The sequence below is a fragment of the Papilio polytes genome, unplaced genomic scaffold (assembly GCF_000836215.1).
Source record: "Papilio polytes unplaced genomic scaffold, Ppol_1.0 DF822845.1, whole genome shotgun sequence".
NCBI classification, from domain to species: domain Eukaryota; kingdom Metazoa; phylum Arthropoda; class Insecta; order Lepidoptera; family Papilionidae; genus Papilio; species Papilio polytes.
Genome location: NW_013526359.1, coordinates 1831110 through 1857410, shown reverse-complemented (window position 1 = coordinate 1857410; position 26301 = coordinate 1831110). Strand labels below are relative to the sequence as shown.

At 32.7% G+C, this 26301-nt stretch overlaps 1 protein-coding gene and 1 long non-coding RNA gene across 4 annotated transcripts in view; both read left to right on the top strand.

Annotated features, from left to right (window-relative positions):
* Positions 1–26301, top strand: part of LOC106105459 (cAMP-specific 3',5'-cyclic phosphodiesterase) — a 242934-nt gene that overhangs the window by 56019 nt on the left and 160614 nt on the right. The gene's annotated exons all lie outside the window — the stretch shown is intronic.
* On the top strand, positions 417–11769 carry LOC106105462. Its single transcript, XR_001225736.1, has 3 exons — positions 417–663; positions 3432–3834; positions 11325–11769. It is a non-coding gene; the product is annotated as an uncharacterized LOC106105462 (long non-coding RNA).

The window sequence follows — 26301 nt, the reverse complement described above, 5'->3', positions numbered from 1 at the left end:
TTTAAAGATAACATTTCGCTATTACTTTTAATCACTGTAGAATATAAGGAATATGTTGTAGAGATAATACAATAATAAACTATAAAAGATTCAGTCTAGATAAAAAAGATAGAAACACGTACAATAGTGATCTAACAGTAGGCAGGCCGGTAAGAAAACACAGCATCCCTGACTACGTAACGTCCATGGGAATGAACGCTACGCGGGGTGAAAACCCTTTAGCGGTCGCACAAAAACATAAGGGACCGGCTTCGGGCAAGGTAAATGGGAATTAAGAGGGAAGGTTCAAGGGCTAGAATCGTAGGTGATGCGCAGAGTGGATTGTATGTTCGTCTCGCTCGCGGCGGCGGCGGCGGCGTCGCGGCGGGCGGCGCGGCAGGCTGCAGCGCAGAGCGGACAGTCGCGGTCCGCCCGCCGCGAGACGCGACGTCCAGGGCCGCTCCGCCGCGCGCCTACCGCGCATCTTGAGTACGCGCGAGTGATGCACTGCTCTGCCTCTCTAACCTGAGCCCCTCTGCCTTGGCCCCCGACTCTTTGCTTCTTTCAATGGCACATTATCTAGTACAGTGTGTTACTGGAACATTGTTACATATTAGCACCGCTCTGTGAAAATATACATGCCTATCACAGTTATGTGATTTCGTGAACGTGTTCTCTTCTCTAGTGAGTTGTATGGTAGATTCTAGCAGATATATTGACGTAATATCTTTTTATATCATTATATGTCAATCACGATTTTATCATCATAATTGCGACTTTATATACTATTGAACAGTAACATTCGTGTACTACGTAGGTTAGCAATAACAGATATATAATATATCCTAGGTTTTAATGAAATATTAAACAAAACATGATAGATTAGACATTAAGTAAATGAAACAATCTAATCACGTCTACATAATCTTAAAGACCAATATCGATTTTAGAGTATTGGTTACTTGTTGAATGTTTGCAAACACAGAGCTCAACTCAAACACGAAGTCCTACAATATTACACTCAAGAGTAATGGGACAAAATATAACAGATATATAAATCATCGTAACCGATTTATATCAGGTTTTTGGAAAAAATAGCTTGTAACGTGCAACAGGCACGTTTGTCGATAAAAATAACAAAAAATCGTCACAAACGACACAGAGATTATGTTACTACATCTGAGATAAGATATAACAACAACGTTTAATTTTATCTCAGGCTATAGGTAGTATGTAAGTAGATTAAAAATAGATGCAGCCATTAGCTGGTGATATCTAACCGCTGCTGACATTTATGTTCACTTGTATTATAAACTGATATTCTTGTTTGTTGATGGATAATAAGCTGTATCACTACAAACAAACAGAGTTCTCTTTCATGCAATTAGCAAATACGAACGCATTTTGTAAACATAAAAGGGGTAGGCAGAGGTTACAGATTTCTACGGTATACTACGAGTATGCTTAATACAACACGCGAATCCAACTATTTAACACACTTCATATGTGATAACACTGTATATAAACGGTGAAGCACTTAGGTACAAAGAGGAGAGCGTCAGTGCCAATTTTGCAAAGTTATCATCAAAAATGATTTAGCAATTGAACCCAGTGACCGCTCAACTAGAAGTAATTGGTTGTGTTTGAGTTCTGATGACGGCGTATTTGTGCTAGCTGTCAATTTATACCGAACCCATTTGCCGGCCGGTCCGGTCGTCTCTATTTATTACATTGTTCATTGTATCGACTTGGTTTGCCCGTGGCCAGTCCTTGTATGGGCGTGTTCAGTAAATTTACATTAATAAAATTGAGGTCACATATTACGCCATTCTTGATGTGTTCCATTAAAGATTAACAATTTTATATTACGGTTCTGATGATAATTGCATTTTCAATTATATTTGTTGAAATATATTAACAAAAAAAGTACCATCTTATTAAAATATTGGTGTGATGGTAAATAATATTGTGGAAGGGATAATCTCATCTTACCTCTTTAAGGGAAAGCGTGATCTTTAGCCTGACTAAGAGCATTCCATGGTAATAAGTTTGTATTTTCAGTCAAAAATAATAGAACTGGAATAAATATTGTTTAAAGTCAATTACGAGTAATCAGTGAGCCTTTTCGGTTCCAAATTTTAGCTAAAACATGAAAAATCTATAACTGAAAATAAACGGTGGAAATGTACTAAGCGAGAAAAGTAAAATTGAGTCAAGGATTTCAGAAGATATTCTAAGATATAAATTTAATAAGAATTCGAATTATGTGTGGTAGTGATTATATTTAACTCAAATATATTTATCACATTATTAAAATGTCGCACATTTGCTACGAAATAACTCGTGCTGAGTTAATGTGGCATCGAAAACATATTTTATATCATTTCTTTAAACAGTTTCTCGTTACTTTTTTCTAGCAAATTTAAACACCAAACGTTTTATTGTTTGCAGTTAAAATTTGCTTCTAAATGTTTTACATGGTAGATGCGTTGATAACTAAATAATCGAAAGTACTTTCGATCTGAAATTATTGTTGGGAAGTTACAAGTTACCAAATTAAAAAGCCATACGTCTCTTCGTGCTTAGCGACATTATTATTTTAGTTTTAGAAAACGTCAGTGCCACTTCCAAAAATCTGTACATGTTTTTGAAAAAATCGACAATTTTATTTTAGTTTTTCAGCCGTGGAAACTTACGATAAACTACAAAACGATCGCAGTAAAAACATTCCTTTGTTAACCGTAATCCGTACAGAATGTTGACGTTTGTTGAATGATTCTGTGTAAAATGTATCCACATTTCTTTTATCTTCATTAATCTCACGCTATATTCAAATGCAATGTCAATGGTTGGCGTGTGCCGCTTCGAAATTAATAAATCAATGATAAACGACTGTGGCTCTAATTGGCGGATCGCCAACATTTTCTCACGAATCATTTTATTAACAGGTCTCGCGATGCGTTTCGTTCTAGACAGCCGATGACACGCGCCTTCAATGCATCTTCGTTTATTTAGCCACTCTCAATCTATCATGTTGCTTTCATAAAACGATTCATATTGTTTTAGAAAATCTCTTGAAAAGAAGTCGAAGAATTTTCTATGAATACAATATTATCTTAGTTCAAAATATTTGAGGCTTATTGTCTTTCAATACATTTCATAATATTCAATCGAACCTGGCATTTGGAATGCCAGTTGCCTCGGCCGGTAAATACTTGACTGTAACCACTTTGCATTGCTGATCGTTTGATATTAGCTAGTTGATTGAAATATCTCTCATGCACTCCAATTAATTAATTAGATATAAATTGTTTTACGGTAATTCGGTGGTATAACTTAGCCGTGTGTTAATCTAACAACAAAATTAAAAGCAAAATACGGTTGTAATACAAAGCTGCTTATATTTTACCATCTCCGTTAGCAATTTGAACGAAAACTCCGTAAATTTTCAGAATCAATCTGAAGATCTTACATCAGACTGACATATCAATACTTCGCTAACTTCCAAGACTGAAGTAGAACTTTATACTTGTTACTCTCTGCTTGTTATACCTTTAAGTGCCAAAAGTTATTTAGATTTCTTCGTCGTGTACTCTCGCCGGGAAAAGTGATATCTGAGTGGTGTGAACATTGCTAATGTGCGCGATTGTACCTGCGGAGAGGTTGTGCGTGTTGGTTAGTGTTAAGGAGACGGCGTGCGCTTTGGATTGTAGCGCTGTGACGGCTCCAAAGTGGTCGGAGGCGGGGTCTTCCGTTGCTGCGTGCCCTGGTGCGGGGCGCGCGCGGCGGCGCCCGTCGACGAAGCCGACTATGCCTTGAGAGAGGGCAGCCCGCAACTATCCCAAGAAGAATACAGTAAGTTCTATCTTTTACCTTATTTATAGTGTAAGTATTTTGTAATGCGTACGTATGTATTCCAAGATAATAAACTCTATTTAAAACTTTAATGGACGTAGGTATTGCTGACATAATGAATATTGCATATTGCTCTTAGACGACTAATTGAGCATTCAAGTCACAGCGAGCGTAACGTAAATACAATGCAGACATTATCATCGTAGATACCAATTCTTCAACTGGATATCGTTACAGTATAATCAAAAGCAAGATTGAACGAATGATATCTAGCGAAGTTCATTTTGATGTCTCATATGAGAAAACTAATATTAGATTTTATGAGTTCTAGTCGAATCTCATCTGGATATGATAACATTTGACATAGTAACGATTATGTTTGTAGTTGATTCATTAGTAGTATAATTTGTTCGTCAACTAGTCGTTTAAATGCTAATAGTGGATTGCATTTAAATTGTCTCTAAGCACATACGGCCTTAACGACCATTAAGTGTGGTCACGGCTTTGGTGTAGCTCTTTATTATGCTGAGTCACAAATGCTAGCGTATATTATCGCATGCTGGCGTACGCAGTTTTAAACGAACGTTACCACAACACCACGTTTCCCTCTGTTTACATGTATAAAATGTTTTTCACAATGAATTTGTGGTCACGCTTAGATTAGATTAACAAGTAATAAAAAAAGATAATTACGTCTACTATTTTACATTGAACAAACAATTTTAAAATAATTCGCTTTTTTTTAAATCGTTTCTCTTTGAAAAATTCTCGCCATCTTCATAATTTATAAGTCATTATTATTCTGCTTAGATTTTTAACAAAGACCTTTTAGCTTGTAATAGAAATTAGAATTTACCTACTTTAATATTTTTATCGAAGTCTTTTGAAGGAGCATAATAAAGGATTATTTTTTATTATTATTAAAATAAGTTATGTATTTGGACCATTATATCTAAGTAGTTAATGAATTCACGGTTCATTTTACTTTAAACTGTTAGTTTAATTTGACAAATTGGTATAAAAATCAATGTTACATTAGTCAATAGTTTATGTAATTTTTGGTTTCTCTTCACACATTTCCTTATTCATTTATTACTTCGATTTCTTTCTAAATAACTAAAAATAATTAATGACCTCTCGACAAATTAATACAATTCAATTTAATCACTATTTAGTCACGCTACGAAATTTAAATGAGACGAAGCACGCATAGATGACTTGAGCACAGTCTTTCAAATTACTTGAACTTAAAATATTACTCTAGGTGTATTAAGTTCACAATTGGTCACAAATGACTTTTCATCGAAAATGTCGATTAAAAAATCTTTACGTTTATTGACCGCAATTGAAACTTACTTTCGTTTTTTCTTTAATTCAAACTGACGAAAAAAAGAAGAAAGCTATTTTTTTTCTATTTTGTTTTAATTGTATTATGTATTTTGGCAGAATATACAGCTACTTTATTTTTAACGTTACTGCTTATAAAAAGTTAATTAACGTACACTCAATTTTAATTCGTAATTGATGCAGGGTTGCTGTAAATTTGCAATTAACACACAGAGTTATCTATATGAAATCGACGGTATTACTTTAATTGCATACAAATCAAGCTTTCATACGTTTCTTGAATAACTTATTATTATTCGCAATTATAGCTAAAGAGTATTTGTAGGTAAACACAACAAGGACTAGAAAGAAATTGATTAAGTTTTTGCTGTAATCCATAAAAATAACAAAATAGTTTTACAATAAATAAAGTTTATTTATGATAATCGATGCGATGCGACGCGACGCGGACGGAGGAAAGCGCTCTGCCGGATATTGCCGGCAGTCGCCTGAAGGTTATTGTTGCTGCATTTCAATACTTATCTCGACGTATGTAATAGAAAATGTACTATGACGTGTTATGTAAATTCATGTTAATTTTGTGTATTTTTTCTTCAGTATATATAAATTCTATGTATTTCTTCTTTCGTATAATACATATAAATCTTATAAACTGGATACGTCTAGTATTATCTTAAACACAAGTCCTTTTATAATAAACCTTGTTTAACTTGCGGCAATTTTTATGGAATATTTGACATAAGTTTTAAAATAGTATTTTTATATTTAGGTTAGGTACAAATGAACTACCAGAAGAAGAAATATTTATAACATCCGGTATTAAAATATTATTTGTAATTAAAAAAACGGTGGAAGTTTCATGTGTGTGGTAGAGATAGCGGAGAGCGCGACCGATCGATGTCTGACGCCGCGACTGAAGTACCGCAGACTATTTTAAAGTTATTTACAAATCACGAGATTCCTTCAATGCACGAATGCAGTGAATTTTAAAAATTTTTATTCTTAATATTTGACATTATAATTTAATATGTAAAACTCCTTTTTTATTTATCGTACTTATCTTGTTGTGTTTATTTTGCAGGAATAACATACCTATTTTTGTAAAAACAAGGTATCGGTTCCGAATTCGTTCTTATGGAATTAAAAAAAACTGAGTTAAAAACCTATGTCCTATTTCCGGTTGTAAAAGGGTTTTTCTAAATTTTATGAAAATCCATATCATTCTGATGTTACGCGGTAGCAAACATCTATTCCATCTATCCCAACTTGTTGATATTGTTTAAACATTTATTTCATGAAAACTTTGTAACAAACTTGCAGTCCGTGGTCGAGTTAGCTCCAGGCTTTCGCGAACGACTCTTAAAACAAATTCCAAAGAGAAACACAACAAACATAAGTCACAGTGAACTTTGAGTTTCATTAGTTTGCAACTGGTGCAAACCAAAGAAATATACTAATAATTTTGAAAATCGCTCTGTTTCGATTGTAAATTTATTTAGAGATTAGTAAAATGCAAATGTATACGAACTGTTAGAACGAAACTACTTTTTTTATTAATAACTTTAATCGGTCAAAGCGACGTGCAAAAACCTACTAAATGACCCTTTATTTGTATTTCATTCTAGTAATGAAGAACAGCTGCATTATTGGGTCAGAGCAGAGTAGACTTTTGTATTTTACGTTTTGTCTGAATTAAAGTTGCAAAGGTTTTGATATCTTTTTTCGGTTTGTTTGTAGTTTGCAGCAGCAGGATTTTCGTATACGTTGCTATTTGATAGATTGAATTATTCACACAAAGAGGATTATAGTACGTGATAGTTATCTAAGGATTCCTTTCAGGATGCTTGTTTACGTACGCGAGTGTGTGCCAACAGATTACCTTATCTATTAACTACTGACACACTCACCGTTGAGCCTTCTCATATCTCTATGATATTTATTGTACTGCAATAATTAACAGAGAGTCAGTGCAAGGTATGAAGCGAATGAAGGTCTTACGTTACATTAGAGAAAATTGAAAACTAAATGTTTTAACAACATGCAATTGTATAGATCCAAAGTTCTAGTTACACGTTGCATGTGCTACCAAGTTATTGATCCATGCAACGATATCTTATTTTCGTATTAAAATATAATCTCTTGTTATACTCTATTACTAAGTTCAGATGATTATTAAAAACTTTTGAAAGCATTATCTGATCGTCAATTGAAAGTCATGATATAAAAATCATCAATCTTGTATTAAACTATATTTGTTATTTATTAATTTATCAGTCAAGCCTATTTTCGCAAAAGGTTTGTAAGTTGTTTAATCGTCGAAGTATCTACTGTTGTTATTTAAGAAATCATCCGAAATAATCTTTCATCTATGTTAAAAACGATATTCTTCAAATGGAATGAAGATTAATTTGATTACGGAAAAGTTCTCCGCCGTCTCTTTGATAATTTAATCTGTCTGATATGAAAGTTATGATTTTTGCAAAAAGTCAGATGCTTATTTTGTCATATTTTTAAAAAATACAATTATAAATTTTTCGATTTGGGATGAGTGATATTGGCTTTGCGAAGAAGAGTAGATAGTAATAACTAAAAAATATAATAGTATATAAATAAAATAAATAATAAGGTCTAATCTTAATAAAAAACCATCAGTTAGAAATTAACAATAATTTTATGTCGTAGTAACATGTAACATATTTTAGCATCGTTGTAAAACCAATAAAAATGTCGATCTTGTGTAACTTTATAAAAGACGTACAGACATAAGCTTTCATCTCCTTTCATAATATCAATTACAAGATTCGGGCAGATATCATCGTGCGTCTGCATTACACATTGGCAGTGGGCCAAGTGTGTGAGATTTTGGGTCGAGTTCAGATTACAAAATATCAATAAAATGGATACCTTCCTAACACAAAGACGGAATGAAATATCATTTCAAAAATTCGCATTGGACAAAGAAAGCATCTCAAGCAGATTTAAAGTGCTCATTGTTATAAAACATTCGTAGTAACTGGAACAATATAACTCGTGTTTTGCGAAGGAAATCAAACTAAAATTAAATTGTTAAAGTTCCGTAAAGTCTTTACAGTAACTACATTGTTTATGTCTCTATTATTTTTAAATAAAAATCGTTGGTTATATATTAAAGTTGTATAGAAGTTAAAATTTAAGAAAATTGTGTTATTAAGAACACAGTGATTTATTTTATAAAAATATTTCAATAAAGGACAACACTAAAATATCAAAAGGACGATAGCGAAGTTAATTTGAAAGCTTTTCTCTTATCAAATTATTCGTTATTTCATTTCGTAAAGTACTGTCAAAGCTTTTTGTTTTGATTTATTATTACTGAATGAATAAACTTACATTTCTATTACGCTTAATTAAATCATTCAAATGATGTCTTTTAGAATACGAAATATAAATGAAATGTAAAGAAAAGAAAGATTATCTGGACTGGACTGAAATGTCGGATGACAGATCGATTTTAAAGACGAAAGCCTATTGTGGCAAAAGGTAGGAAATACTGCGAAAAAGACACTATCTTATTAGCTATTTAAAAAACTGTTCCTAAAAAAACATATTAACGGTTATAAGTATTGAGTAAAAGATTATAGAAAAGGAATACTCTTGAGCCAATTTATCTTGTGAGCTCTAAAGACCCATAGGATTTATAAAGCGAGGACGTCACGGGATTTGAGGGAACAAAGGGACTTAATCAATCAAAACATTCTATATTGTTCTAAGAAACAGAAAAGACAGGTAGGAAAATAATAGGTTATAAAAGTTGCTTTTAATGCTTCAAAAATATTATATAGACTATGAAATTTTATAAGAAAACATTTTTTTAATACAACTTTACTTTGAAATGCTTCAGAAAAAAAGATAATTAGTGTTGTTTTTTTGTGTTGACTGCAATAATTCCAAAATATTATAACATTTTCGTGTATTTAAATTTAATTCTCGCCTTGACCGGAATCCCTTTAGCCTATTTGTGTTCAAGGCTGGTTACAGCTAGATCCAGTGTTATTGATTAAAACTTGAATGTGTAATGGATAATAAATTCTATTTACGAGTTATAGAACAACAAGGCAACTGTCTTAAGAGCTGCAGTTTTATGAAACACCAGGTGTACGTTAGATAATGGATACAACCACAACTTAAGTGCCCACAAGCTTGTACTGCAAGAAAGTCTTTAATAAAACATGGCGGACAAACAATTTTTATTACCTAGGAACTTTCCTTTCATTTCTCTTTTAAGTCTGTGACACTGCACTGAACATTAAGACAACCGTGAGTGTACATTTAGTAAACCCATAGAATAGTCCTTGTTTAACCATTAAAAGGCCATGCAGCAGTGAGTCAAAATTTGAATAGAGAACAGATTATCATACTATCATATTAATCATACTTCATACTAATATTATAAATGCGAATGTTTAGATGGATGGATGGATATATGGATAGATGTTTCTTAGCGTTTGTAGCCTAAACGGCTAAACGGATTTCGATGAAATTCGGTATATACTCGTATATAGTGGATAGGTATAAAATAACAAAAGAGAGCCCACGTGTTCTTCCAACACATAGGCTCTCTTTTGTTATTTTTTAATATCACGCGGACGGAGTCACGGGCGAGACCTAGTTTGAAATAAAATATACTTACTTGAATTGAGTCAGTTATTTTTTAAAATTCCCAAGATGAATGAAGAAATCGTGTTATATTTGTTACTTTAATAGAGATAATTTTACAGGAACATGAATGTATATCAACAATGTAGCCCGGGTACTTAGAAATGTAAGACATAAAGTTAAGTTAGGATCACGAAATAAAATTTGTTATTATCCATTCGGTATTTCATAGTGTGTTTATTGTCAGTTGCTAATTAGATTTAAATTCTGTATTGAGTAAAATATTTCCTGTTTATTTAGTTCACTAATGAAATTTGTATGTAATTCACTTCGATATGGGTCGAAGCTGTTTTGCAACAATGGAGTTTGCATCGATTTTATATTTAAAAATATTCAGCCCGTAGTCCGTCGCTTCCATACAACGATCGACCTAATTTTTCAAGAAGTTTTCGTTTTTACGTCTCAGGAAGTGGAAAATGCTTATGCTATTCATCAATTTATAATGTAAGTACTGTAAGGATTTTCATACGTAACCTCCATAACATTCCATTGACTAACATAAATACAATATTCTCTAGATTACTAAAAATGATAATCTAAAAAGACCTGTAGTGGATAAAAATAGTCAAGGTTAAACAAAAAGCTATACAGAATAGTGTCTACTTTGCGTCTTAAAATTCTATGCTTAACAGAATAAGAATTAGCATTTAGGTGATGTGCGTCTCAGTTGCTTTAACGTATGTTACAATAGTTGACAGTTTGGTGGAAAATATCTAAGCGTAAATAATTAAATAGACACTTGGAGCGGTGGCGTCGGCGTCGCGTTGCCACGGCGCGCTCTCCAATTTCGCAGTTGATTAATTCACAGCGGACTGTTGCTAGCTCTTAACGTATATACGACCCTCTATAACGATCTTGTTTGTTTGCTGACTATCGGTTTCGTCTTTATTATTCTAACAGTTTATTTCAAAAACTAAAATGTGAAATAAACCAATTGTAGGAACGTTAAAATTTATGTGAATCGGTAAAAAATATGTTTATAACTAATAGTAAATATAGATTTTTTGCTTATAACGAATTTAAAAAAAGTAAAAATACTGTGCAAAGATCAATTTAGCTGCCTACTTGTTATGGAAGTTTGAAAAATAGGTACAAGAAGCGATATCGCAGCAACGATAATAACCTCAAGACGATATTCCCGCCGCGATCAAAGCATCCAGTATTGAATACGTAATTTTTCCATTAAATAATTTGAAGGAAATTATTCAAATTTATGTCGTAACTCTTGAATTAATTTCGTTTTACTTATAATGTTATTTTTTTACCGTTATTCATTTTCATTTCTTCAATCAATTTATTGCTAAATTTAGCTATTGAGACAACTTTTCAGTCAATGCAAATCCACTATTAGCATATCAGTATTCTACTTAATAAAAAGCTAAGTTATTGACTGAATAAAACAGCTATTACAAGTTATCAAAGCGGTAATATTGTAATTTTTTTTCCAGTTATACCTGAGCCCATACTAAGTTCACCGCGCCCTATAGGCCAACAGTCCCCTTTACCCGGAATAGAAGAGGAAGACGATTCCGATTGGCCACTAGAGGACGCCACAGACGCGACCCTTACTCCTTCATATAGAAGTACGAAAAGCAGTACTGACACAGCTTTTACTTCATCGAGGAGTTCCGGGAAGAAGCGTAGTTTTGGGAGTCCATCTTCGGTAAAGATATGCGTATCGGCCGCGGCTAGGAAGTCGAACAAGGCCCGCAAGCGTGGCGCCGGCGGAGCCGGGGCAGCGGGGCAGGGTGAGGAGTCGCAGTCTCAGGGCGCGCACAGCTCGCTTGGCTCCCACAGCTCGCACGGCAGGATGCAGGCCGAGCAGGGCAGCATCGGCGAGCTGCAAAAGTACCACGGCCGCTACCTCAAGAGCAGACGACACACGCTCGCTAATGTTCGGTAAGTCCATTTTCTACCTATCTCAATGGACCATCCAACAATTTTCAATATGTTGATTTTATAAAATAAATCCTAACATTATTTTTTTTAAGATAATCCTTGACGAAACTATGGAAACATATGAACTTTCTATATACAAATATGACGCAAATACGTACTCGTAATAACTGTGATGTTTGCATCAAGATTATTGCACAAATCCGACAATAACTGATATGATCGTCCATCGCTTTAATCACTGTTAGCTCATTATGCTCATTTTAATTCTTGCAATCTGTGGAAAATATTTCCATATACGATGTATCTAGTGTATTTGCACACATTAATGTTGTTTGCTATTCGCACTCAAGTTGCTAAGCTGATTGAGTAGCGACTGTGGATCGTGTTATAAATTCTGTTAATCGAGAAATAACATTAATTATTTACAGACAAATGTTAAAGCTAGCAGCAGTAATTGCAAATTTAAGAGTGAAATTAACCTGTTTTTTATTAATTAACATTGTCAAATATGTGCAGGGGCGTAATCCTAATGAGGCTATTATAATTTTCGTAACACATTTACGTGTCGACAGAAGCACACGGCGGCTTAATAGATCGTAATGATGATATAATTATGCAAACAAGCATAGTTAAATGAGAAATTATTGCGTTAACACATAATGCGTTATTCAACTTACATTAGTAACAAACAATGCTCTGATGTAAATGTAACTGTTTAAAATTTTTTTATTTCAATTTTTTTTTAACAAAATAGTGTTTATACAGGAAATATTACTTGTTATTCTTGCTATTTGCCATCTTTTTAGAGTGAAAGATTCTATTTATAGTTTTCCTAATGATGTGGTACAAGGCAGTTGGAATCATTTATTCCAATTGTTACAGTTACATACTTGCTGTTTGTGTATGTTTTTTTTCTGTTGGTATTTAATACGACATTGTCCAAACGTATTGACGAATGTGTTCGATACATTCGTGTCATACAAGCCGATGATTTATTGACGCTGATGGATGGTGATTGATTTGAACACACATATACATGTCATCAGTAAGTAAGAATGAAGTACATGAAATACATTCCTTGTTTTATTACAAAGTATGTACGAATTAAGGGTTTCTATCGTTATTTTATTCATATCTGTATAAATAATAGATTATTCTGTATATCAAGTAAATTAGTAATTGTTAGAAGAGTATAATCTACAACTCGTAGTTTTGGACATTAAAACGTTTTATAGACTATGAATATCTCTGGGAGAGTGTAATATTATGAAATTTACATCCGAAGTACTAGTCGCTTGTCATAACACATGGGCAAAATTTTATTTTTAGTTGTACAAAATACCTGTTGAATTTATGGACCCCGTCTGGTTATTCAAGCGTATTATCTAAGTTTCTCGAGGACTTGAACAAGAGGAAACTTTGCTAGTCTCCAGTAACTTTGCTTAAATTGTTATTGTATTTGAATACTCTTGTCATCTTCTTTGAAAGTTGTAATTTTCTGAGAGTGAAACATTAAAAAGTTTAATGTTTGCTTTGGATTTTAGAAGAAATGGGTTTGAGAATATTGTTAAAGAATATTCCAACGAATGAACTTAAAATGTGTCGTTTTCTTTCATTTTCATAATAAAAGGAAGCGTGTGTTATTGTCTTTGAGAACACAGTGTACTTTTTACTAAAATCCTGTGACGTCTGTAAAAGTTTATTTTTCTTTTTCATTTCTAAAACGTTACATTGAAGTCGGAAATGCTTTACGGTGGAAAAACACAACATTCACCTAAAATGTTATAAGAAAAACGCGGGATATTTGTCAAAATTCATACAAAAAGATGATAAATAAGATACGCAGAGAAAATCAAAATGTTTGCAAAATAACTTTGTAATATTCGTAACAATCGCTCATCTTTTGTTAAGAGCCATCCCATTCCACCCTGTTTGTGTCAATAAAGACGCGGAGATATGTATGAGGTATGTGTAGATTTATTGGATTCTTATAAGCACAAGGATAGCCTCAAATACTCGCGCCACGTCTGTTATTTTACGTCGAAGTAAATGCCGAGAATTCCCTTAAAGATTGATTACGTTTTGTTTATGGTGTTTTGTATTTTTCCTTTAAGTAATGGATTTGTTTAAACATACGAATAGAAATATTTTCAGTAATATAAAAATGTACAAGTATGTATGTAATGCAGATGTAGCCTTGATGTAAATTACAGAATTTAATTGCCGATTACGTTTTAAACATATTATTTGTTAGAATTTTATTAGATTGTAATATTAAAACACCATGGAACCCCAAAGATTCGTAGTTTCTTTAAAAGTAAGAAAGTGTTTACCTCGTTCGTGATTTAGGTTCGCAACATTTTAAAGACCTTTCATTCTTGCGGGTTGTGTCTATAAATATTTTATGATCTGCAAAACCTTTATGCATTCTCATTACAAAAGGTCACTTGTTTTCTAACTAAATACCAAACATACTGTACCTAAATAATTATAACAAGAAAAAGATTACTTCTAATTTACAGCTACGTAAATGGATCAGATATCATCGTAATACTTTTGATAAAACGATTACAAAATTTTTAATTATTTTTGCTCGGCAACAATCCTAATACGCAATTAACAAAGACAATATAAAACATAAAGCGTTTACGATCTAAATTGGATTAACAAGCGATGCTCATCTCTTCAAGCAATGGTCTGTAATTTTACGCCTGCATTTCTTTCGTATTCGAGCAGCTAATATGAATACCGCATCATTTGCGTAGCGCAGTATTTATCTCTGGTTGCGAACAGCGAGGTTACGCCTTCGCTACGGCTCATAACCGCAACAGATGAACGTTCGAAAACGCAACGCTAACAAAAATAGAGTTTGTTGTAAATATATTCAAATTTACGTGCGAATTGTTAAACTGAGCAGTCGGAATGGTAACTGAGTCAGACTAACAAATTATACGTTTTACATTCACGTTGAAATACAATCGTCATAAATGATTATATATCTGTAAGATATTGGAAATGAGAAAAATGTTTAGAAAAAATCATGACACCGACAGTTACGGTCCAAATGACCTTTATCAAAAGTCATATGTGATGAAATAGCTAAGAGCATAAAATACTTTAAGTGAGTACTTATACCTGCAGAGATGGACAGACTCCAAGGATGTCTATGAGTAAACCAACGTTGCGGATTTGATATGCATGATAAGAAAAATAAATATTGGAAAAAGCTAACTGTTCCAATGTATTTTGTATGGTTGGAACATCGTTATTATTTAGTTCTATTTCTAAGATAATGTGGTTTAATAATAACACGAAAATGTAGTTTTAAATTAATAAAGATCTCATTACTCAAGTTATCTTTCAAACATCTGAAACAAAGTTCGAAACTTTGGAGCGTGTATCTGGCTTTCATGGAAACTAATTGAAACATGACATCTTATCAGTCTTTGTGGCACTAAATGAAAAGCAGTCACGGATAAAATTCTTTCTGATTTTGTTTTTCAAATTCTAGTAATTAAATATATCTTATAAATTAAGAAGCCACTTAATTTGGCAACCGTTACCGTAATTTTGTCAAATATTCTCAGTTCGCCGGTGTCTTAATAAAGACACGAATAAGGTAAGAAGGGTCTCTATTCACTTTCCTAAGATCTAAGATCTGTATTAGACAATTTTTGAGGTAACGCGAGGTGCGTGCGTCCCGTAGAGACAGATTTACGAGGCACTAAACCACAGGCGTCCTATTTCAGCAGCTCCGCTCGATATTTACTGACTGCGGCGTTAAATTGTGCCGATAAAAAAACTCCGTAAAGTTTATACCGAGCGACGGATGCTTACGTAATGTATCCCCAACGTGATCCCATTGATGTAACTGTTTTATCTAAAGCCGAAATAGAAACAACGAATGACATATGTCCAATTTATGCTTGCCTTTTCTTATCGTGATTTTTACATTTTCTATATAGTTTTCTTACAATTTAAGCAGTTTAGTTTAGTTAAGTTGCGCAGTTTTAGTACTTTTTGCGTTTATGCGGAACGAATTATTTTTATACCTTTTAGTACTAACAAGTATTGAATGTCCTTTTATGTTTGACAATAATATACGAAAGGCGTAACAAGAGCTGAATAGTAAGTAGTTAGAGAGTATAATGTTCTGAATCAGGCAGTCAGACGCCGCGCCGTGCGCCGCCGCGGCAACCAACAGAGACGCACAATTAAACAGAACCCCTCTATAACTTTTGCACTGAAGTTGAAACTGTTTGTTTAGTTTGCCTTTATTACTGTGGTGAATTACGTTATTTACTTTTTCCATAACTTCTGTTTTACAAAGTCATTTGTATTTTTTGTAGTTGTAAATTGTATTACAATTTTATCGCAATAGTTACTTTATAAAACAAGTTAAAAATGAATAAAACCAGTTATTTTTTCGTGCACACAATTTGACAATAATGACGTCACATATTATTGATGAATTGAAACTATGTCGTTTTTTATAAATGGCAAGTGTGTAACGCCTTATAAAGGTTATGAATTACATTGCAACACGTTGTTTAACAAATTAATACTAAATGCCAACAATGAATGTCGGCGATTGCCTACGGCGTAGCTACGGCCTATCGCATTTTATTATGTTTGCTTGTGCGAGATCAACGAGATAAAGTAATAAACCTCATCATACGAGGACTAGTTTCTATGAAGTCATGCGTATTTTGTAATACAAACATTTTTTTTTATTAAAAATGTAATTCTCGGAGTAGGTATATTGTGTGTCACGTTGAGAAATAAATGTGGCGTTTATTTATTCTGTTGTGTCTGTTGTAGAGGTTCTGTTCGTGAAAAGGTAAGAATAAAATCATAGTTTTATCGGTCCACTATCACTGACGCCTATGCATATAATTAATAAACCAAGAATATCCTAAAAAATGACCTATTTCTTAGGATAAAGTGCTGAATTGTGAAAATGTTTGTTTTATGAGTAATAAAGTGGACTATTATGGCACCGCTTGGGGTAAGTGGTCAGGGGTCATGGGGTTAATTTGTGTTCCAACAACGCTCATAAAGCTAAAGAGTCTGCCTGATTGTCTGTACAATCTCATTGAACGCAATTCTTTGATCGTCCTTCATCTACGTAAATAACCATAACATACAACCTTTTTGTCAAATACCGAAACTAATTCTTTTAAACAATTTAGCGGCTATCACTCACGTCTAATTTTTCGATGGTGGCACTGATTAGTTTCGGACCCTTAAGGGGTCCATTATTAGTAATTTAATAATTAGTTATAATAATGTCTCACCAAAAGTGTAAACAATTTAACTTTTTATGTTGTTGTTTATATTAACGTTAAACGACCTATGGAAGCTACTGTTATGTTTACATAGCTGAAAGATATGGATTGTTAGTGTTACAAGCAATGACCGCGTTCGTAACTACATATCCGTAGCGGTTGCACAGTGATAGCGGGAAGCATCAGGAAACTTGATTATGGTAGCAAAGCTACTGTACACTGGAAGACGCTAACGGAAGCACTTTGATATCGTACTGGAAGTAGCTAGATTAGATGAAGGAACTTGGCAAAACGATAGAGTATCCACACGAATGTAACGAAGTGTCCAATCAATAGATACTTTAGTTATATTTTTGCCTTGGTCTCAAAGAACTTTAGTTTAATACTAGCTGTTCCCGTACGGCTTTATCCGCATAATATGAATAGTTTATTTTATTGTTTACATTTGTCAAATTCTCAATTACAAATGCAAAAATTACTGTTCTGTAATAACCTAGCTTCCTTAATGTTGGCAGCTTGTAGTTTATGGTGCCTTTTCCACATGATATTCAAATTTATTTACCCCCTAAGGATAATAGCGAGACAATATATAGCCTAAAGTATGTCGTATGTATAGGGCTTTTTATTAAATTATACTGTTATTGCTGACACCCTACACTACAAATTAGTGTGTGTTTACGTTTTAACATATTAGTATAGATAAGAAAACAACTTTTGGATTATTTAACATCTACATTTTTAAAACGATATTAATTATGAATTACTACGAAACATGAAAGTAGATTAAGTAGTGCCTGGATCAAAAGAGAGTGTGAAAATGTTGAAAAAATATGCACGTACATGTAGTCGTAAAAACTTTAACGCTCTTAGCTAGGTTTTGGCCTCTTGAAATTAATGAGGGTTATTAAAGTGGGAACTCGACGTTTGTCGGCCAGTTTCTGTAAACACATGAATATGGAATTACAGACAGTGTAAGTATTCATAAAATTTGTTCTATATCTACAAGACAACAACAATGAAGCTTTTGGGAATTTTGGTAATTAGGACAGGTAAAATAATTTTAATTAACGATGTTTGTAGATTTTTTCTATTTTTTACCTATTTTTATTTGTTTTTGTTTAAATTGAAAAATTGATTTACTTCGGTAAAAGTTTATTTAAGGATTTTATTCTAAAGGACTAGACTAACATTTTTATTGTAAACGCTGTACTTAATCGTCGTTAGTAATTAAACGAACTTCAGTCTTTAGTTTAATTTCAAAGCTGTTACAATTAATTGCGGTAATTAAATGGGATGTCTGTTGTCTGCGAATGCATGGCCATAACGTCAGTGTACTTTAGTTTGATACAATGTAGTTTCCGGTATTTTAGTGCACGAAGTTGGAATGTTTATGACTTTACAGAATACTGGTATAAAGCTGTGTTATTTATATACTTAGTTTCCTTTCGTATGAAAGAAGATTGCCTGATTTGCTTTTTGCGATCTCTTACTCGTAGTTTTAAAAGTCTTAAGATTATGATCACAAATGACATTATCGTATAAAGATCGCTTATCTTCTGTGACGGACAATATATTCTTTTAAATAATAAGAGAAATTCAATTGTTTCCCAGATTTGAATTTTTTCATTGAATTAATATTATCGAGTTTATTCAACTTTCGTTGATTATATAATTACTGCGATCAGGTTGCCACGTTATTTACATATACTAATGAAAGTAAGCAATTATGCACACAGATACGAAGAGTTCATGTCTAGATGTCCGTTGTACAAATAATCATTATTATAATTTTTAGGGTTGGTGTGTAGTCTGTATTGTCTTTGTTGGATAACAAAGCTTGCAAAGTCAGCCCAGAGATAATTGACATATGACATGCCAGATGTGTTACAATCGTCATCGTTTCCCTTTCCGGAATTACAACGAAATCCCGAATGAATGATTGGTAAAAATGTATTCTGTATGTTACGAATTTATTTCACGTTTCCACGTACATCCTACGACAAAACCCAATTTCGCACAAATTGATTCGACTCCAATACGATTCCAATAGTATCAACCGCTGTCACCATTGGTTAGTTTAACAGTTTTATGGTAAAAACGATATCTATTTTTAAAGATTGTAGAAAGATTGACTAGTTCCTTCGTAGCGACGTCGTTGTTTTGTTAACTAACTTATCCATAAATGAAAACAAATGCTTTACGTCTCAAAAATTATTCAATCTCATTGGTGTTTATTCTTGTTACATAATGTATATCTTCCTAGATATCATTTGTAATAAAATTCCAATAGAAGGCAAATTACAAAATCGTTACACGCAGTAAATGAATCCAATATGTTGTAAATACAGACAAATTTGTTGTAGAATTCGACACAAAAATATGAAGATTACTTTGAAGTGAAGACAGTTTTATTGGCGCTTGCCTGGGAGACACTATTTATAAATGAGTTCTGATCGCGCCGGGAAGAGCGGAGATATTCATTGCTTTGATGTTTCTCTAATCTCCGTGCAGTATACGTTTGCCCATGCGTACCTGTTTTGTAACAACTTGACAGCGATCTGAGGCTGATATTTGTTGTTAAAAATGCTCAATGGACGTTTTTATTACAAGTTTTATAACTCTATTTTGTACACTTAATGACATAAATATTAGACCATCTCAAATACTTTACTTTTTTCGAGGTCAGAAAATCGAAATGACATCTAAAGGTAAATGTAAATTCCCGTATCGTACCCTCAACGGTAATCTTTGAAGTAGGTAGGATGTCATTTACGGATGTATGTAAGCAGCTTAAGGATTTGAATAACTAGTGAAGGCTTACTTTATTTTTTTTTCTTTATTTACGTTTTCCGCATTAATGAGTTTAATCAAATACATTTTAGTAATTAGTGAAACGCACCAATAAGCGTTTCAGAAGTTAGAGTAAAAATATTGCATTTCATTAAAAAAAGTTCTAAATCACCCTTTATAAGACTGTACTTTACAGACGTAGAGAGTAATTTTGAACTTTAACTAATTGTTATGACTGAAATATTTCTTTCGAAAGTGCTAATGAATTTAGTTAAAAAAGTTATTGTTATTTATTAAATGTGAATAGTTTCTTTATGAACTGTTTTATCACATAATTTTTTAGTGTCACATTAGGAGGTTACGCCCAAAACATAAACGCGACCCAAAGTTATGACGTCAGCCCGCCAATGTCATTTATAAACTGAGTTAACTACATAATAAAATCCATTACTAGAAACTTTGAGTAAGCTTTAACTCTGTAAATATCGAACGTATAATGAAAACATTTAAAAAACTTTTTTCTGATTACGTAGTAGTTAAAGCCTTGAAATCTATTTACTGCGAAATAAACATAAAATAATTCTAATACACAATTTATTATTCGAGCAAAAAAGGCACCGGGTGTTTAAAATTAATAGCTTTTCATTATGTCTCGCGAGAGTTATCGACAAATTACAAGAATAATGGCTTTGAACGTTACCCGAGCGAGCTGAAAATAATGTGTCGTTAGTCACTTAATAAACTTGAAATTTACTTAAAAAACCTTTATTAAACTTTTAACCACGGTTTACATCGTAATTAGCATAACTAAACAATTTTTTGTTCTTCGTCGAAAACAAAATATTGATGATTTGATTTAAATAGGAGATTATCTTTATACTGCGACGATATTTTGTTTTTACCAAAGTAAAAAAAAAAACTTTTGAAACATACATTCTTAGATTGCAGTTTTTAAATAAAGTAGTAGTGATAGTATCGCGCTTTCTTTATTGAAAATTCAATTGGAAAACTTTGATCCAATTACCAACTTCCAGTCATTCCAAAATACGATGGCTTTGAAAGGAATTGTCTCAAGAGGAATTCCTGACTTAAATCAATGTTCGGGACAAAGTCAGACTTAAACGAAAAAACCGTTTATTTTCTTAAGAGGCTTATTCAGCGTTTGCAAAACACTTTGATTTGAACTAAAGTATCACTTTTAGTGTTTGTTTTAATTGGATCAATAAAGAAACAATCTTTTATAAATAAAATAATGTAAAATTTTCAACTAAAAGATCATTGTCTAGACTAGGTTCAACTATATTCGTCGGATGTATCGAAATGTTACGAAATTTAGGTACGCAACTACACTCAGCGTCACAAATATCGCACCTCTCTGAGTTTACGCGAAAAATGGCTGTAATAGCTAGAAACGAATTATATTCCTAAAAGCTAATGAAATTACCTTTCGAATGATACCCTTAAACCACAACATTGCCACTGGCCTGTTGTGTTAAAATAGTATTTAAATTATTTATTTTCGGATGTGCGATTTTCTGACGCCGAGTGTATGTAAACGATTACAGAGATATAATATATTGTTCAGAAACTGGGAATCAATTAATCATATGAAGTGATTAATGGTTATTGTATAGTTTAATTGAAACTTATGGCTCGTACATATTTCAACGTAAACGGCTCGATGCTCGTAAATCAAACGCTGTTTACTGTAAACGTAGTTCAGAATTGTTATTGATTATAAATATCTTCGAAGTATTACGACCGTGTTACATTATTGGATAGTCAGATGAAGATGTATTGAAGTATACAAATGTGAATAATCAGATGCTATCAAAGCATCTTAAGACATTACCCCATTCATTAAAATAGATCGGCATAAAATATTTCGTTCGAATTTTCAAAATTCTTTAAGCTTTCAAAGTGACATTAAAAAATAAAATGGACAAACTGGCCAGTCCTTAAAAACATAAAACATAAAAACTTCGAACTATTTTTATTTTCCGCTATCATTCAACTCTGTTTTTTTATGTTTAGTTCCTAACTTTTTTTCATTTATACTGCAAGAGTAAGGCTCCGGGATCTGGTTTTAACAAATAGTAAAATGTGGAGATAGAGCTGACAATGGTCTTTCTTTAGCGTTTTAATTGCATCTTACGTCGCGCCCCGCTTGAATACAATAGGTCTTTCCTCAATCCCGCCTCAAAACCTCAAAGATTTAGAATTTCTGCCGTTGCTGCATTTATTTTAATGCATCTAGGTAAAATTCTCTTGAAATATATTTAAATTTTCGTTTTTTGTTACACGCAATCCTTTCTAATGTACAATTTTAATATAAAATGTACCTTTCCATTAAAATAAATGCAAGTACACGAAGTGACTCAAGATGTAGATACTCAATGGAAAAGGTAAGAAAGGATTTTGGAAGCAGAAATGTTTTTGCCACATCAAAAGATCCATTGTTATATCGACTGACCTTTTAGTGGCAATGTTTTGTCAATCGTAAATCGTTCCAACCAACTTACGTATACATATGTATACTTTCAAGTGTTTTATCACTTTTAAATATTGTATAAATCTATACTATCTATACTATTATAATAAAGCGTAAACACACACTTCTTCGTTGCCTAAGATGTCAGAAGTTACAGCATATTTTTAAATAATTCTTTTTTAAATAAAAAGCCCAACATTTAGTTCACGCTTTAGGCTATATATTTTCACGCTATTGAACTTAGTTGGTAAATAAATTAGATAAAAATCCTAGTGTGGGAAAGAGACCATAAGTTGTTGCCAACATCGAGGAAGCAAGATTGCCATAGATTGTCATCATGTCATGTCATTTTGACATTTGCAATTGATAATTTGACAAATGTGAAGAATAAAATATAATTTTCATAATTTCATGAGGATGAAGCCGCGCGGGAACAGCTAGTTGTTTATATGTGTAGTTTTTACTGGACCAATTGACTTAAGCTTTTGTAACTGCACGCGAGTGAGAAAACTAGAATTAAATTATATGTTTTTGAAAGCCCGCAGGATTTATCTATAGACAATTTACATAAACTTATATTTTCCGCACGGTCACTTTTACGAGCTTTGTAAGCTCTCGCTAAGTGTTTGCAAGCGGTTTTATGTGCTTATCGGGAATAAAATCAAGAATAATAGCGACGTGCACAATAACTGTGGATATGTTATGACCACTATAACTATAAAATTTATGATGCGTCATTGGGGAAGAGAACGCAATAATAATTCATAACATATTTGCCATGCAATATTCGTATGTCATAATATCACAAGTTCAGTTATACTTGAGCAATTCCGAGTAATGATTACGTACGATGTAAGTCAACATAAGGGATGATATGTATTTAATCGAGTATCCAAAAATAGCAAAGTTCGCCCTTTGGGGTCAACACATGTATATTATTTATGAAAATCTGTCGAATAAGCAAAAATCCTGGAAAACGGCCACTGTGAATTTTTATACAGATTGGATTTTATTTCTGTATATTCGTAATTCGTTCTTTGAATTTTTTGTAGTCTTTTTTTCGTAGGATTAAGGGAAATGAATTAACGCCCTAATCATTTTGTGTTCAGTTATGACTCCGTTAAAAGCGATAATGGCACGGCACCAATTTGGTGGCGGTTCATTGAGTAACGGGGGCATGAAGCGAAAGAAATCCTTTAAAATTCGAAAAAATAAACGTTTTTAGAGAGCATCATACTTTACATGTTTACACATTTCCTCTCAGACCCCATTTACTTTTACGACTGACATTCTTTCACGGCCATTAATTCCGCAATAGACGTTCGCTAACATTAGAATTTTCCAGTAACCTTAGGTAGACTGTGCACGTGCTGAAATCATCTAAATATATCTGTTATTCTCAGAAGTTTGTAGCTTAAGATTGAGACATGACTCCCGTAAAAGTTTACAAAAAGTACATTACGGGTGTAGAATGGGCACTAACATCTTAAATAATATAAATAGCACCAAGGTAATAACAAAAATAAAGCCTTTTTTTAAGAGGAAGTGGTTTTCTTTCAAGCAAATTATAAATTTAAATTGACATAATTTAAACCTCCGACTGGTAAAAGGTCTGAGTATAGCGGGAAAGTTTATTATTCACAGAGTAAATGTGCAACTCAAGTGTTATTTATATATTCACGCTAAAAGCTATTTCGTCGTTATGTTTGCTTAAAAGAAATGAAATATTAAAGGACCTTAATTTGTTTCTATTTCTTTCAGCCTTTTGAAATAAAGGACTTTCTTTGTGACGACGTACTTACATCTAAATTTTAAATCGTAGTGGTTAGCAAAACTTATGTCTTCGAATTTGATTTTTCATCTTAAATTATTGTGAAGATCCTTAAAACTTCGAAATTTAATAAATATTTTTTCTTTTCTCTTGTCTGTCTAATATAAATAGTAAGTATACAATGTTTTGTTTGCATCTCGTAACATACCCATCTATAAAAATCTATTCCTGTTGATCGTAGCCAAGTGTCTAACTGCGGTATTGTGCCAATAATTGACACGTGGGTGAGATGAAGTACTTTTAGATAAATCATTTCTGAACTGACGAATACTGAAATAAATTGAAAATGTTTTTAGCACACCGAGTTTTTTTTTTTCTTTACTGTTTAATATGACAGATAGTGCCAGCTTATTTTGTTAATGTGAATTTAGTTACGTACAATAGTTTCATTTATTTTCGTTTTTTATTTTTTATATTACAAAACGATGGATGGAGTTTTGTTAGCAGGTATGTGAACGCTTCAAACGATCTTGATGAAATTTGGCACAGGTGTAAAACATAGTCTAAAAGATTACAAAGACTACTGTTTTTTATTTATTTCGCGCGGACGGAAACGCGTGTAAAAGACAGTCCGTCCTGGAGTCCATGTCGTGTCTTAGAAATCTATTATCCTAACCGCGTGAGCCTAAAGGGATCGAAAACGACACAGACGAAGCGACATACTTTCAAAACCTACTTACTTTTAGAAGTCTTATATGGGACTATGACAATCATACCAGCCTGTTAAACTGCAAACTGTTTCAATATCAGTTTTATATCACTGCTAAGTATTTGCAGCCAAGCTTTAAATAAAATCATTAAGTATATACACGTAATAACAATGTCAAGGGTCATTTTGTTGAACTTCACTTAAACTTAATTGGAGTGCCGTTATAAAGACGAGCTTTCGTTTTAGTTGTTAGTTGTGAGGTTTATTGCTCTTGTGTACTACTTACATTTTATTTTATGAAATTCGATACCTTTTACAATTTAAATTAACATTAATTTTGGGTTAAATTGATTAAAAACAAAATGTTATGTCATCCATACATGCTCTTAATGTTATAAATTAGTTTATGAATAAAAAAGGCACTATAATGCAAAATTTTAAACACTGTTTGATTTATTTTGGAATTAATAGCTATGTTTTGAAACAAAAATTGTAATTTTTTATTATTTGTGTGTTTTTAAGATGACAATAATTATCTGAAGATCAAATGAAAACTGTTTTATTACTTTTGGACATAATTCACTTTCTGTATAAAGTGATCTCGTAAACAATGAAACTTGAGCGGTAACATATATCAAGTCTGCAACGTTAGCAGAATAAGTAATAGCCTTTCATAAAGTAATTAGTCATGCGCAAGTAAAGCTTTGCTCCCAGACACGCACTTTGATTTATACAATTACGTTGTTCTCCAGAGTTTACAACACTATTAAATTGAATATTAAGTACTGCATAACAATTGAAGTAGGAAATTCACAATATTATTAAAAGCATGCAGCATCAGTCTGGCGATTGATTTGTTGCCTTTCTATTCAGTAATTTTCTTACTCTCAAATGTATCTAGTTTTTTTTTTATAATATAAGGCGGCAAACGAGCAAGCGGCCACCTGAATCCACCGAAATGGAAAGCGACCGCTGCTCATAAACATCCGCAATTGCAGAAGCGTTGCCTACCCTTAATTGATGGAGGAGGAGACGCACATAAAGAGGACATTTCCTCTTCCTAAGCGTCCCCTCCACCGTCAAATCCACTTTTCCTTCCCATCCTTTCCTCTAAGAAAAAGGTGGAAAGGGACTAAAATTAGGCCTCCGGTACTTTTATCTTACCTTTTTCACAACTCTAAAATGCTTCTTTTACTAAAATTTAGAATTATAATTTTCTCTCATGGAAACTGTACAAGAATGTGGTGCGTAAAACATCAAAGGATAAAAATAACTCTTAAAATATTAATAACCTTAATAAATTATCTTAAATACCACAAATACAAACAGTGAGGAAACATTTTCATGGTGACGTCACTCGACTAAATTAGCATCGCTAAATAGATTTTGATTTAGTTATATTGTTATGGAATTAAATGTATTTTATTAAATAGCATTACACACTATAATCGTTTACTAAATTCTAGTACATTCTATT